Source organism: Eschrichtius robustus, chromosome 7, assembly GCF_028021215.1.
Source record: "Eschrichtius robustus isolate mEscRob2 chromosome 7, mEscRob2.pri, whole genome shotgun sequence".
NCBI classification, from domain to species: domain Eukaryota; kingdom Metazoa; phylum Chordata; class Mammalia; order Artiodactyla; family Eschrichtiidae; genus Eschrichtius; species Eschrichtius robustus.
The window spans coordinates 15835999-15849233 of NC_090830.1; the positions used below are offsets into that span (position 1 = coordinate 15835999).

Below are 13235 nucleotides of genomic sequence, written 5' to 3' on the forward strand. Positions count from 1 at the left end.
AAAGCCCCCGCCCCCGGCCGCCGTTTCGCCACGGCCGGGGGCGGGAGCGGGGGCGGGGGCCGGGGCCGGGGCCGGTTCTCCGGGCCGGCCGGCCACAAGGCGCCGGGTCCTGTGCTCGGCGGGTGGCGTGGGGGGCAAGGGTGGCCTTGCTGGGGCTAAGGGGCCGTGGTGACTCAATGGTGGCTCCCAGTGGGTTCAGGGCCGACTGCCGTCGGGCAGGCGGGCCGGCCCGGGCTGCGGCTGGGCTGCGCCTAGCGCCGCGTGGGCGGGCAGCGGGGAGGCCCAAGGGACCGCGGGCCCCGGGCCCTGAAGCCTCCGGGGCCACGTCCCCGTGAGCGACGTGCGGGACCTGGGGCGGGGCGCCAAGCGCCGAACGGTTTGGTGGGTCCCGCCCGCCCTGGGCTGGGAGGTCGCCAACCCCTCCGCCACCCCCCCGCCCCGGTACCCGAGGCCGCCGTTCCCCTGCCTGGGCGGGCGGCGGGGCCCTGCCGGGGCGGGCTGGCCGCCGGGCGGGCAGTAAGGCGCAAGCGCCAGCCAAGCTGGGCCTCAAGAGGCCCTCCGCGGGCCCCTCTTGCGTCTACGGCCATACCACCCTGAACGCGCCCGATCTCGTCTGATCTCGGAAGCTAAGCAGGGTCGGGCCTGGTTAGTACTTGGATGGGAGACCGCCTGGGAATACCGGGTGCTGTAGGCTTTTTGCCTCCCGCTCCGCCCTCTCCTTTAGTCGCCCGCCGCCTCCGCCCCCGCCGCCGGGCACCGCTGCAGGCCCCACCTACCTCCGACCCCTCCCACCACAGCGCGCCAGAGGGGGCGCTCTCCGCCTGCCTGGCCGGCCAGGCGGCCAGAAGGCGGCCCTGGAAGGCAGCCGCATCCCAGCCGCTCCCGGGGTGGCTGGCCTGGACCCAGACTCCGCCTCAGGCCCGGGTGCCGGCCGTGCGGCCCGCGAGCCCCCTTGACCTGCACCAGGCCGCCCCCACTAGCGCCCAGCCCCGGCGCAGCCACCTGTCTGCCGGTGTGTCTCTCCACAGCTCCCTCCGGAAAAAGCCCCCGCCCCCGGCCGCCGTTTCGCCACGGCCGGGGGCGGGAGCGGGGGCGGGGGCCGGGGCCGGTTCTCCGGGCCGGCCGGCCACAAGGCGCCGGGTCCTGTGCTCGGCGGGTGGCGTGGGGGGCAAGGGTGGCCTTGCTGGGGCTAAGGGGCCGTGGTGACTCAATGGTGGCTCCCAGTGGGTTCAGGGCCGACTGCCGTCGGGCAGGCGGGCCGGCCCGGGCTGCGGCTGGGCTGCGCCTAGCGCCGCGTGGGCGGGCAGCGGGGAGGCCCAAGGGACCGCGGGCCCCGGGCCCTGAAGCCTCCGGGGCCACGTCCCCGTGAGCGACGTGCGGGACCTGGGGCGGGGCGCCAAGCGCCGAACGGTTTGGTGGGTCCCGCCCGCCCTGGGCTGGGAGGTCGCCAACCCCTCCGCCACCCCCCCGCCCCGGTACCCGAGGCCGCCGTTCCCCTGCCTGGGCGGGCGGCGGGGCCCTGCCGGGGCGGGCTGGCCGCCGGGCGGGCAGTAAGGCGCAAGCGCCAGCCAAGCTGGGCCTCAAGAGGCCCTCCGCGGGCCCCTCTTGCGTCTACGGCCATACCACCCTGAACGCGCCCGATCTCGGAAGCTAAGCAGGGTCGGGCCTGGTTAGTACTTGGATGGGAGACCGCCTGGGAATACCGGGTGCTGTAGGCTTTTTGCCTCCCGCTCCGCCCTCTCCTTTAGTCGCCCGCCGCCTCCGCCCCCGCCGCCGGGCACCGCTGCAGGCCCCACCTACCTCCGACCCCTCCCACCACAGCGCGCCAGAGGGGGCGCTCTCCGCCTGCCTGGCCGGCCAGGCGGCCAGAAGGCGGCCCTGGAAGGCAGCCGCATCCCAGCCGCTCCCGGGGTGGCTGGCCTGGACCCAGACTCCGCCTCAGGCCCGGGTGCCGGCCGTGCGGCCCGCGAGCCCCCTTGACCTGCACCTGGCCGCCCCCACTAGCGCCCAGCCCCGGCGCAGCCACCTGTCTGCCGGTGTGTCTCTCCACAGCTCCCTCCGGAAAAAGCCCCCGCCCCCCGCCGCCGTTTCGCCACGGCCGGGGGCGGGAGCGGGGGCGGGGGCCGGGGCCGGTTCTCCGGGCCGGCCGGCCACAAGGCGCCGGGTCCTGTGCTCGGCGGGTGGCGTGGGGGGCAAGGGTGGCCTTGCTGGGGCTAAGGGGCCGTGGTGACTCAATGGTGGCTCCCAGTGGGTTCAGGGCCGACTGCCGTCGGGCAGGCGGGCCGGCCCGGGCTGCGGCTGGGCTGCGCCTAGCGCCGCGTGGGCGGGCAGCGGGGAGGCCCAAGGGACCGCGGGCCCCGGGCCCTGAAGCCTCCGGGGCCACGTCCCCGTGAGCGACGTGCGGGACCTGGGGCGGGGCGCCAAGCGCCGAACGGTTTGGTGGGTCCCGCCCGCCCTGGGCTGGGAGGTCGCCAACCCCTCCGCCACCCCCCCCGCCCCGGTACCCGAGGCCGCCGTTCCCCTGCCTGGGCGGGCGGCGGGGCCCTGCCGGGGCGGGCTGGCCGCCGGGCGGGCAGTAAGGCGCAAGCGCCAGCCAAGCTGGGCCTCAAGAGGCCCTCCGCGGGCCCCTCTTGCGTCTACGGCCATACCACCCTGAACGCGCCCGATCTCGGAAGCTAAGCAGGGTCGGGCCTGGTTAGTACTTGGATGGGAGACCGCCTGGGAATACCGGGTGCTGTAGGCTTTTTGCCTCCCGCTCCGCCCTCTCCTTTAGTCGCCCGCCGCCTCCGCCCCCGCCGCCGGGCACCGCTGCAGGCCCCACCTACCTCCGACCCCTCCCACCACAGCGCGCCAGAGGGGGCGCTCTCTGCCTGCCTGGCCGGCCAGGCGGCCAGAAGGCGGCCCTGGAAGGCAGCCGCATCCCAGCCGCTCCCGGGGTGGCTGGCCTGGACCCAGACTCCGCCTCAGGCCCGGGTGCCGGCCGTGCGGCCCGCGAGCCCCCTTGACCTGCACCTGGCCGCCCCCACTAGCGCCCAGCCCCGGCGCAGCCACCTGTCTGCCGGTGTGTCTCTCCACAGCTCCCTCCGGAAAAAGCCCCCGCCCCCGGCCGCCGTTTCGCCACGGCCGGGGGCGGGAGCGGGGGCGGGGGCCGGGGCCGGGGCCGGTTCTCCGGGCCGGCCGGCCACAAGGCGCCGGGTCCTGTGCTCGGCGGGTGGCGTGGGGGGCAAGGGTGGCCTTGCTGGGGCTAAGGGGCCGTGGTGACTCAATGGTGGCTCCCAGTGGGTTCAGGGCCGACTGCCGTCGGGCAGGCGGGCCGGCCCGGGCTGCGGCTGGGCTGCGCCTAGCGCCGCGTGGGCGGGCAGCGGGGAGGCCCAAGGGACCGCGGGCCCCGGGCCCTGAAGCCTCCGGGGCCACGTCCCCGTGAGCGACGTGCGGGACCTGGGGCGGGGCGCCAAGCGCCGAACGGTTTGGTGGGTCCCGCCCGCCCTGGGCTGGGAGGTCGCCAACCCCTCCGCCACCCCCCCGCCCCGGTACCCGAGGCCGCCGTTCCCCTGCCTGGGCGGGCGGCGGGGCCCTGCCGGGGCGGGCTGGCCGCCGGGCGGGCAGTAAGGCGCAAGCGCCAGCCAAGCTGGGCCTCAAGAGGCCCTCCGCGGGCCCCTCTTGCGTCTACGGCCATACCACCCTGAACGCGCCCGATCTCGTCTGATCTCGGAAGCTAAGCAGGGTCGGGCCTGGTTAGTACTTGGATGGGAGACCGCCTGGGAATACCGGGTGCTGTAGGCTTTTTGCCTCCCGCTCCGCCCTCTCCTTTAGTCGCCCGCCGCCTCCGCCCCCGCCGCCGGGCACCGCTGCAGGCCCCACCTACCTCCGACCCCTCCCACCACAGCGCGCCAGAGGGGGCGCTCTCCGCCTGCCTGGCCGGCCAGGCGGCCAGAAGGCGGCCCTGGAAGGCAGCCGCATCCCAGCCGCTCCCGGGGTGGCTGGCCTGGACCCAGACTCCGCCTCAGGCCCGGGTGCCGGCCGTGCGGCCCGCGAGCCCCCTTGACCTGCACCTGGCCGCCCCCACTAGCGCCCAGCCCCGGCGCAGCCACCTGTCTGCCGGTGTGTCTCTCCACAGCTCCCTCCGGAAAAAGCCCCCGCCCCCGGCCGCCGTTTCGCCACGGCCGGGGGCGGGAGCGGGGGCGGGGGCCGGGGCCGGTTCTCCGGGCCGGCCGGCCACAAGGCGCCGGGTCCTGTGCTCGGCGGGTGGCGTGGGGGGCAAGGGTGGCCTTGCTGGGGCTAAGGGGCCGTGGTGACTCAATGGTGGCTCCCAGTGGGTTCAGGGCCGACTGCCGTCGGGCAGGCGGGCCGGCCCGGGCTGCGGCTGGGCTGCGCCTAGCGCCGCGTGGGCGGGCAGCGGGGAGGCCCAAGGGACCGCGGGCCCCGGGCCCTGAAGCCTCCGGGGCCACGTCCCCGTGAGCGACGTGCGGGACCTGGGGCGGGGCGCCAAGCGCCGAACGGTTTGGTGGGTCCCGCCCGCCCTGGGCTGGGAGGTCGCCAACCCCTCCGCCACCCCCCCGCCCCGGTACCCGAGGCCGCCGTTCCCCTGCCTGGGCGGGCGGCGGGGCCCTGCCGGGGCGGGCTGGCCGCCGGGCGGGCAGTAAGGCGCAAGCGCCAGCCAAGCTGGGCCTCAAGAGGCCCTCCGCGGGCCCCTCTTGCGTCTACGGCCATACCACCCTGAACGCGCCCGATCTCGGAAGCTAAGCAGGGTCGGGCCTGGTTAGTACTTGGATGGGAGACCGCCTGGGAATACCGGGTGCTGTAGGCTTTTTGCCTCCCGCTCCGCCCTCTCCTTTAGTCGCCCGCCGCCTCCGCCCCCGCCGCCGGGCACCGCTGCAGGCCCCACCTACCTCCGACCCCTCCCACCACAGCGCGCCAGAGGGGGCGCTCTCCGCCTGCCTGGCCGGCCAGGCGGCCAGAAGGCGGCCCTGGAAGGCAGCCGCATCCCAGCCGCTCCCGGGGTGGCTGGCCTGGACCCAGACTCCGCCTCAGGCCCGGGTGCCGGCCGTGCGGCCCGCGAGCCCCCTTGACCTGCACCTGGCCGCCCCCACTAGCGCCCAGCCCCGGCGCAGCCACCTGTCTGCCGGTGTGTCTCTCCACAGCTCCCTCCGGAAAAAGCCCCCGCCCCCCGCCGCCGTTTCGCCACGGCCGGGGGCGGGAGCGGGGGCGGGGGCCGGGGCCGGTTCTCCGGGCCGGCCGGCCACAAGGCGCCGGGTCCTGTGCTCGGCGGGTGGCGTGGGGGGCAAGGGTGGCCTTGCTGGGGCTAAGGGGCCGTGGTGACTCAATGGTGGCTCCCAGTGGGTTCAGGGCCGACTGCCGTCGGGCAGGCGGGCCGGCCCGGGCTGCGGCTGGGCTGCGCCTAGCGCCGCGTGGGCGGGCAGCGGGGAGGCCCAAGGGACCGCGGGCCCCGGGCCCTGAAGCCTCCGGGGCCACGTCCCCGTGAGCGACGTGCGGGACCTGGGGCGGGGCGCCAAGCGCCGAACGGTTTGGTGGGTCCCGCCCGCCCTGGGCTGGGAGGTCGCCAACCCCTCCGCCACCCCCCCGCCCCGGTACCCGAGGCCGCCGTTCCCCTGCCTGGGCGGGCGGCGGGGCCCTGCCGGGGCGGGCTGGCCGCCGGGCGGGCAGTAAGGCGCAAGCGCCAGCCAAGCTGGGCCTCAAGAGGCCCTCCGCGGGCCCCTCTTGCGTCTACGGCCATACCACCCTGAACGCGCCCGATCTCGGAAGCTAAGCAGGGTCGGGCCTGGTTAGTACTTGGATGGGAGACCGCCTGGGAATACCGGGTGCTGTAGGCTTTTTGCCTCCCGCTCCGCCCTCTCCTTTAGTCGCCCGCCGCCTCCGCCCCCGCCGCCGGGCACCGCTGCAGGCCCCACCTACCTCCGACCCCTCCCACCACAGCGCGCCAGAGGGGGCGCTCTCCGCCTGCCTGGCCGGCCAGGCGGCCAGAAGGCGGCCCTGGAAGGCAGCCGCATCCCAGCCGCTCCCGGGGTGGCTGGCCTGGACCCAGACTCCGCCTCAGGCCCGGGTGCCGGCCGTGCGGCCCGCGAGCCCCCTTGACCTGCACCTGGCCGCCCCCACTAGCGCCCAGCCCCGGCGCAGCCACCTGTCTGCCGGTGTGTCTCTCCACAGCTCCCTCCGGAAAAAGCCCCCGCCCCCCGCCGCCGTTTCGCCACGGCCGGGGGCGGGAGCGGGGGCGGGGGCCGGGGCCGGTTCTCCGGGCCGGCCGGCCACAAGGCGCCGGGTCCTGTGCTCGGCGGGTGGCGTGGGGGGCAAGGGTGGCCTTGCTGGGGCTAAGGGGCCGTGGTGACTCAATGGTGGCTCCCAGTGGGTTCAGGGCCGACTGCCGTCGGGCAGGCGGGCCGGCCCGGGCTGCGGCTGGGCTGCGCCTAGCGCCGCGTGGGCGGGCAGCGGGGAGGCCCAAGGGACCGCGGGCCCCGGGCCCTGAAGCCTCCGGGGCCACGTCCCCGTGAGCGACGTGCGGGACCTGGGGCGGGGCGCCAAGCGCCGAACGGTTTGGTGGGTCCCGCCCGCCCTGGGCTGGGAGGTCGCCAACCCCTCCGCCACCCCCCCCGCCCCGGTACCCGAGGCCGCCGTTCCCCTGCCTGGGCGGGCGGCGGGGCCCTGCCGGGGCGGGCTGGCCGCCGGGCGGGCAGTAAGGCGCAAGCGCCAGCCAAGCTGGGCCTCAAGAGGCCCTCCGCGGGCCCCTCTTGCGTCTACGGCCATACCACCCTGAACGCGCCCGATCTCGGAAGCTAAGCAGGGTCGGGCCTGGTTAGTACTTGGATGGGAGACCGCCTGGGAATACCGGGTGCTGTAGGCTTTTTGCCTCCCGCTCCGCCCTCTCCTTTAGTCGCCCGCCGCCTCCGCCCCCGCCGCCGGGCACCGCTGCAGGCCCCACCTACCTCCGACCCCTCCCACCACAGCGCGCCAGAGGGGGCGCTCTCCGCCTGCCTGGCCGGCCAGGCGGCCAGAAGGCGGCCCTGGAAGGCAGCCGCATCCCAGCCGCTCCCGGGGTGGCTGGCCTGGACCCAGACTCCGCCTCAGGCCCGGGTGCCGGCCGTGCGGCCCGCGAGCCCCCTTGACCTGCACCTGGCCGCCCCCACTAGCGCCCAGCCCCGGCGCAGCCACCTGTCTGCCGGTGTGTCTCTCCACAGCTCCCTCCGGAAAAAGCCCCCGCCCCCGGCCGCCGTTTCGCCACGGCCGGGGGCGGGAGCGGGGGCGGGGGCCGGGGCCGGGGCCGGTTCTCCGGGCCGGCCGGCCACAAGGCGCCGGGTCCTGTGCTCGGCGGGTGGCGTGGGGGGCAAGGGTGGCCTTGCTGGGGCTAAGGGGCCGTGGTGACTCAATGGTGGCTCCCAGTGGGTTCAGGGCCGACTGCCGTCGGGCAGGCGGGCCGGCCCGGGCTGCGGCTGGGCTGCGCCTAGCGCCGCGTGGGCGGGCAGCGGGGAGGCCCAAGGGACCGCGGGCCCCGGGCCCTGAAGCCTCCGGGGCCACGTCCCCGTGAGCGACGTGCGGGACCTGGGGCGGGGCGCCAAGCGCCGAACGGTTTGGTGGGTCCCGCCCGCCCTGGGCTGGGAGGTCGCCAACCCCTCCGCCACCCCCCCGCCCCGGTACCCGAGGCCGCCGTTCCCCTGCCTGGGCGGGCGGCGGGGCCCTGCCGGGGCGGGCTGGCCGCCGGGCGGGCAGTAAGGCGCAAGCGCCAGCCAAGCTGGGCCTCAAGAGGCCCTCCGCGGGCCCCTCTTGCGTCTACGGCCATACCACCCTGAACGCGCCCGATCTCGGAAGCTAAGCAGGGTCGGGCCTGGTTAGTACTTGGATGGGAGACCGCCTGGGAATACCGGGTGCTGTAGGCTTTTTGCCTCCCGCTCCGCCCTCTCCTTTAGTCGCCCGCCGCCTCCGCCCCCGCCGCCGGGCACCGCTGCAGGCCCCACCTACCTCCGACCCCTCCCACCACAGCGCGCCAGAGGGGGCGCTCTCCGCCTGCCTGGCCGGCCAGGCGGCCAGAAGGCGGCCCTGGAAGGCAGCCGCATCCCAGCCGCTCCCGGGGTGGCTGGCCTGGACCCAGACTCCGCCTCAGGCCCGGGTGCCGGCCGTGCGGCCCGCGAGCCCCCTTGACCTGCACCTGGCCGCCCCCACTAGCGCCCAGCCCCGGCGCAGCCACCTGTCTGCCGGTGTGTCTCTCCACAGCTCCCTCCGGAAAAAGCCCCCGCCCCCGGCCGCCGTTTCGCCACGGCCGGGGCGGGAGCGGGGGCGGGGGCCGGGGCCGGGGCCGGTTCTCCGGGCCGGCCGGCCACAAGGCGCCGGGTCCTGTGCTCGGCGGGTGGCGTGGGGGGCAAGGGTGGCCTTGCTGGGGCTAAGGGGCCGTGGTGACTCAATGGTGGCTCCCAGTGGGTTCAGGGCCGACTGCCGTCGGGCAGGCGGGCCGGCCCGGGCTGCGGCTGGGCTGCGCCTAGCGCCGCGTGGGCGGGCAGCGGGGAGGCCCAAGGGACCGCGGGCCCCGGGCCCTGAAGCCTCCGGGGCCACGTCCCCGTGAGCGACGTGCGGGACCTGGGGCGGGGCGCCAAGCGCCGAACGGTTTGGTGGGTCCCGCCCGCCCTGGGCTGGGAGGTCGCCAACCCCTCCGCCACCCCCCCCGCCCCGGTACCCGAGGCCGCCGTTCCCCTGCCTGGGCGGGCGGCGGGGCCCTGCCGGGGCGGGCTGGCCGCCGGGCGGGCAGTAAGGCGCAAGCGCCAGCCAAGCTGGGCCTCAAGAGGCCCTCCGCGGGCCCCTCTTGCGTCTACGGCCATACCACCCTGAACGCGCCCGATCTCGTCTGATCTCGGAAGCTAAGCAGGGTCGGCCCTGGTTAGTACTTGGATGGGAGACCGCCTGGGAATACCGGGTGCTGTAGGCTTTTTGCCTCCCGCTCCGCCCTCTCCTTTAGTCGCCCGCCGCCTCCGCCCCCGCCGCCGGGCACCGCTGCAGGCCCCACCTACCTCCGACCCCTCCCACCACAGCGCGCCAGAGGGGGCGCTCTCCGCCTGCCTGGCCGGCCAGGCGGCCAGAAGGCGGCCCTGGAAGGCAGCCGCATCCCAGCCGCTCCCGGGGTGGCTGGCCTGGACCCAGACTCCGCCTCAGGCCCGGGTGCCGGCCGTGCGGCCCGCGAGCCCCCTTGACCTGCACCTGGCCGCCCCCACTAGCGCCCAGCCCCGGCGCAGCCACCTGTCTGCCGGTGTGTCTCTCCACAGCTCCCTCCGGAAAAAGCCCCCGCCCCCGGCCGCCGTTTCGCCACGGCCGGGGGCGGGAGCGGGGGCGGGGGCCGGGGCCGGGGCCGGTTCTCCGGGCCGGCCGGCCACAAGGCGCCGGGTCCTGTGCTCGGCGGGTGGCGTGGGGGGCAAGGGTGGCCTTGCTGGGGCTAAGGGGCCGTGGTGACTCAATGGTGGCTCCCAGTGGGTTCAGGGCCGACTGCCGTCGGGCAGGCGGGCCGGCCCGGGCTGCGGCTGGGCTGCGCCTAGCGCCGCGTGGGCGGGCAGCGGGGAGGCCCAAGGGACCGCGGGCCCCGGGCCCTGAAGCCTCCGGGGCCACGTCCCCGTGAGCGACGTGCGGGACCTGGGGCGGGGCGCCAAGCGCCGAACGGTTTGGTGGGTCCCGCCCGCCCTGGGCTGGGAGGTCGCCAACCCCTCCGCCACCCCCCCCGCCCCGGTACCCGAGGCCGCCGTTCCCCTGCCTGGGCGGGCGGCGGGGCCCTGCCGGGGCGGGCTGGCCGCCGGGCGGGCAGTAAGGCGCAAGCGCCAGCCAAGCTGGGCCTCAAGAGGCCCTCCGCGGGCCCCTCTTGCGTCTACGGCCATACCACCCTGAACGCGCCCGATCTCGGAAGCTAAGCAGGGTCGGGCCTGGTTAGTACTTGGATGGGAGACCGCCTGGGAATACCGGGTGCTGTAGGCTTTTTGCCTCCCGCTCCGCCCTCTCCTTTAGTCGCCCGCCGCCTCCGCCCCCGCCGCCGGGCACCGCTGCAGGCCCCACCTACCTCCGACCCCTCCCACCACAGCGCGCCAGAGGGGGCGCTCTCCGCCTGCCTGGCCGGCCAGGCGGCCAGAAGGCGGCCCTGGAAGGCAGCCGCATCCCAGCCGCTCCCGGGGTGGCTGGCCTGGACCCAGACTCCGCCTCAGGCCCGGGTGCCGGCCGTGCGGCCCGCGAGCCCCCTTGACCTGCACCTGGCCGCCCCCACTAGCGCCCAGCCCCGGCGCAGCCACCTGTCTGCCGGTGTGTCTCTCCACAGCTCCCTCCGGAAAAAGCCCCCGCCCCCCGCCGCCGTTTCGCCACGGCCGGGGGCGGGAGCGGGGGCGGGGGCCGGGGCCGGGGCCGGTTCTCCGGGCCGGCCGGCCACAAGGCGCCGGGTCCTGTGCTCGGCGGGTGGCGTGGGGGGCAAGGGTGGCCTTGCTGGGGCTAAGGGGCCGTGGTGACTCAATGGTGGCTCCCAGTGGGTTCAGGGCCGACTGCCGTCGGGCAGGCGGGCCGGCCCGGGCTGCGGCTGGGCTGCGCCTAGCGCCGCGTGGGCGGGCAGCGGGGAGGCCCAAGGGACCGCGGGCCCCGGGCCCTGAAGCCTCCGGGGCCACGTCCCCGTGAGCGACGTGCGGGACCTGGGGCGGGGCGCCAAGCGCCGAACGGTTTGGTGGGTCCCGCCCGCCCTGGGCTGGGAGGTCGCCAACCCCTCCGCCACCCCCCCCGCCCCGGTACCCGAGGCCGCCGTTCCCCTGCCTGGGCGGGCGGCGGGGCCCTGCCGGGGCGGGCTGGCCGCCGGGCGGGCAGTAAGGCGCAAGCGCCAGCCAAGCTGGGCCTCAAGAGGCCCTCCGCGGGCCCCTCTTGCGTCTACGGCCATACCACCCTGAACGCGCCCGATCTCGGAAGCTAAGCAGGGTCGGGCCTGGTTAGTACTTGGATGGGAGACCGCCTGGGAATACCGGGTGCTGTAGGCTTTTTGCCTCCCGCTCCGCCCTCTCCTTTAGTCGCCCGCCGCCTCCGCCCCCGCCGCCGGGCACCGCTGCAGGCCCCACCTACCTCCGACCCCTCCCACCACAGCGCGCCAGAGGGGGCGCTCTCCGCCTGCCTGGCCGGCCAGGCGGCCAGAAGGCGGCCCTGGAAGGCAGCCGCATCCCAGCCGCTCCCGGGGTGGCTGGCCTGGACCCAGACTCCGCCTCAGGCCCGGGTGCCGGCCGTGCGGCCCGCGAGCCCCCTTGACCTGCACCTGGCCGCCCCCACTAGCGCCCAGCCCCGGCGCAGCCACCTGTCTGCCGGTGTGTCTCTCCACAGCTCCCTCCGGAAAAAGCCCCGCCCCCGGCCGCCGTTTCGCCACGGCACGGGGGCGGGAGCGGGGGCGGGGGCCGGGGCCGGTTCTCCGGGCCGGCCGGCCACAAGGCGCCGGGTCCTGTGCTCGGCGGGTGGCGTGGGGGGCAAGGGTGGCCTTGCTGGGGCTAAGGGGCCGTGGTGACTCAATGGTGGCTCCCAGTGGGTTCAGGGCCGACTGCCGTCGGGCAGGCGGGCCGGCCCGGGCTGCGGCTGGGCTGCGCCTAGCGCCGCGTGGGCGGGCAGCGGGGAGGCCCAAGGGACCGCGGGCCCCGGGCCCTGAAGCCTCCGGGGCCACGTCCCCGTGAGCGACGTGCGGGACCTGGGGCGGGGCGCCAAGCGCCGAACGGTTTGGTGGGTCCCGCCCGCCCTGGGCTGGGAGGTCGCCAACCCCTCCGCCACCCCCCCGCCCCGGTACCCGAGGCCGCCGTTCCCCTGCCTGGGCGGGCGGCGGGGCCCTGCCGGGGCGGGCTGGCCGCCGGGCGGGCAGTAAGGCGCAAGCGCCAGCCAAGCTGGGCCTCAAGAGGCCCTCCGCGGGCCCCTCTTGCGTCTACGGCCATACCACCCTGAACGCGCCCGATCTCGTCTGATCTCGGAAGCTAAGCAGGGTCGGGCCTGGTTAGTACTTGGATGGGAGACCGCCTGGGAATACCGGGTGCTGTAGGCTTTTTGCCTCCCGCTCCGCCCTCTCCTTTAGTCGCCCGCCGCCTCCGCCCCCGCCGCCGGGCACCGCTGCAGGCCCCACCTACCTCCGACCCCTCCCACCACAGCGCGCCAGAGGGGGCGCTCTCCGCCTGCCTGGCCGGCCAGGCGGCCAGAAGGCGGCCCTGGAAGGCAGCCGCATCCCAGCCGCTCCCGGGGTGGCTGGCCTGGACCCAGACTCCGCCTCAGGCCCGGGTGCCGGCCGTGCGGCCCGCGAGCCCCCTTGACCTGCACCTGGCCGCCCCCACTAGCGCCCAGCCCCGGCGCAGCCACCTGTCTGCCGGTGTGTCTCTCCACAGCTCCCTCCGGAAAAAGCCCCCGCCCCCCGCCGCCGTTTCGCCACGGCCGGGGGCGGGAGCGGGGGCGGGGGCCGGGGCCGGGGCCGGTTCTCCGGGCCGGCCGGCCACAAGGCGCCGGGTCCTGTGCTCGGCGGGTGGCGTGGGGGGCAAGGGTGGCCTTGCTGGGGCTAAGGGGCCGTGGTGACTCAATGGTGGCTCCCAGTGGGTTCAGGGCCGACTGCCGTCGGGCAGGCGGGCCGGCCCGGGCTGCGGCTGGGCTGCGCCTAGCGCCGCGTGGGCGGGCAGCGGGGAGGCCCAAGGGACCGCGGGCCCCGGGCCCTGAAGCCTCCGGGGCCACGTCCCCGTGAGCGACGTGCGGGACCTGGGGCGGGGCGCCAAGCGCCGAACGGTTTGGTGGGTCCCGCCCGCCCTGGGCTGGGAGGTCGCCAACCCCTCCGCCACCCCCCCCGCCCCGGTACCCGAGGCCGCCGTTCCCCTGCCTGGGCGGGCGGCGGGGCCCTGCCGGGGCGGGCTGGCCGCCGGGCGGGCAGTAAGGCGCAAGCGCCAGCCAAGCTGGGCCTCAAGAGGCCCTCCGCGGGCCCCTCTTGCGTCTACGGCCATACCACCCTGAACGCGCCCGATCTCGTCTGATCTCGGAAGCTAAGCAGGGTCGGGCCTGGTTAGTACTTGGATGGGAGACCGCCTGGGAATACCGGGTGCTGTAGGCTTTTTGCCTCCCGCTCCGCCCTCTCCTTTAGTCGCCCGCCGCCTCCGCCCCCGCCGCCGGGCACCGCTGCAGGCCCCACCTACCTCCGACCCCTCCCACCACAGCGCGCCAGAGGGGGCGCTCTCCGCCTGCCTGGCCGGCCAGGCGGCCAGAAGGCGGCCCTGGAAGGCAGC

General features: G+C 76.7%; 5 non-coding genes and 8 pseudogenes across 5 annotated transcripts; all 13 read left to right on the forward strand.

The window, feature by feature from the left end:
* Positions 1 to 575: 575 nt before the first annotated feature.
* Positions 576 to 694, forward strand: LOC137767856 (5S ribosomal RNA). The gene has a single exon (XR_011074578.1). It is a non-coding gene; the product is annotated as a 5S ribosomal RNA (ribosomal RNA).
* A 915-nt stretch (positions 695 to 1609) lies between these two features.
* Positions 1610 to 1718, forward strand: LOC137767864 (5S ribosomal RNA; annotated as a pseudogene).
* A 916-nt stretch (positions 1719 to 2634) lies between these two features.
* Positions 2635 to 2743, forward strand: LOC137767865 (5S ribosomal RNA; annotated as a pseudogene).
* A 921-nt stretch (positions 2744 to 3664) lies between these two features.
* Positions 3665 to 3783, forward strand: LOC137767867 (5S ribosomal RNA). Its single transcript, XR_011074581.1, has one exon. It is a non-coding gene; the product is annotated as a 5S ribosomal RNA (ribosomal RNA).
* Positions 3784 to 4698: 915 nt separating this feature from the next.
* Positions 4699 to 4807, forward strand: LOC137767866 (5S ribosomal RNA; annotated as a pseudogene).
* A 915-nt stretch (positions 4808 to 5722) lies between these two features.
* Positions 5723 to 5831, forward strand: LOC137767868 (5S ribosomal RNA; annotated as a pseudogene).
* A 916-nt stretch (positions 5832 to 6747) lies between these two features.
* LOC137767869 (5S ribosomal RNA) lies at positions 6748 to 6856 on the forward strand (annotated as a pseudogene).
* A 921-nt stretch (positions 6857 to 7777) lies between these two features.
* On the forward strand, positions 7778 to 7886 carry LOC137767870 (5S ribosomal RNA; annotated as a pseudogene).
* A 921-nt stretch (positions 7887 to 8807) lies between these two features.
* LOC137767857 (5S ribosomal RNA) lies at positions 8808 to 8926 on the forward strand. Its single transcript, XR_011074579.1, has one exon. It is a non-coding gene; the product is annotated as a 5S ribosomal RNA (ribosomal RNA).
* Positions 8927 to 9848: 922 nt separating this feature from the next.
* On the forward strand, positions 9849 to 9957 carry LOC137767871 (5S ribosomal RNA; annotated as a pseudogene).
* Positions 9958 to 10879: 922 nt separating this feature from the next.
* Positions 10880 to 10988, forward strand: LOC137767872 (5S ribosomal RNA; annotated as a pseudogene).
* A 915-nt stretch (positions 10989 to 11903) lies between these two features.
* Positions 11904 to 12022, forward strand: LOC137767878 (5S ribosomal RNA). The gene has a single exon (XR_011074582.1). It is a non-coding gene; the product is annotated as a 5S ribosomal RNA (ribosomal RNA).
* A 922-nt stretch (positions 12023 to 12944) lies between these two features.
* LOC137767889 (5S ribosomal RNA) lies at positions 12945 to 13063 on the forward strand. Its single transcript, XR_011074583.1, has one exon. It is a non-coding gene; the product is annotated as a 5S ribosomal RNA (ribosomal RNA).
* The last annotated feature ends 172 nt before the right edge of the window (positions 13064 to 13235 follow it).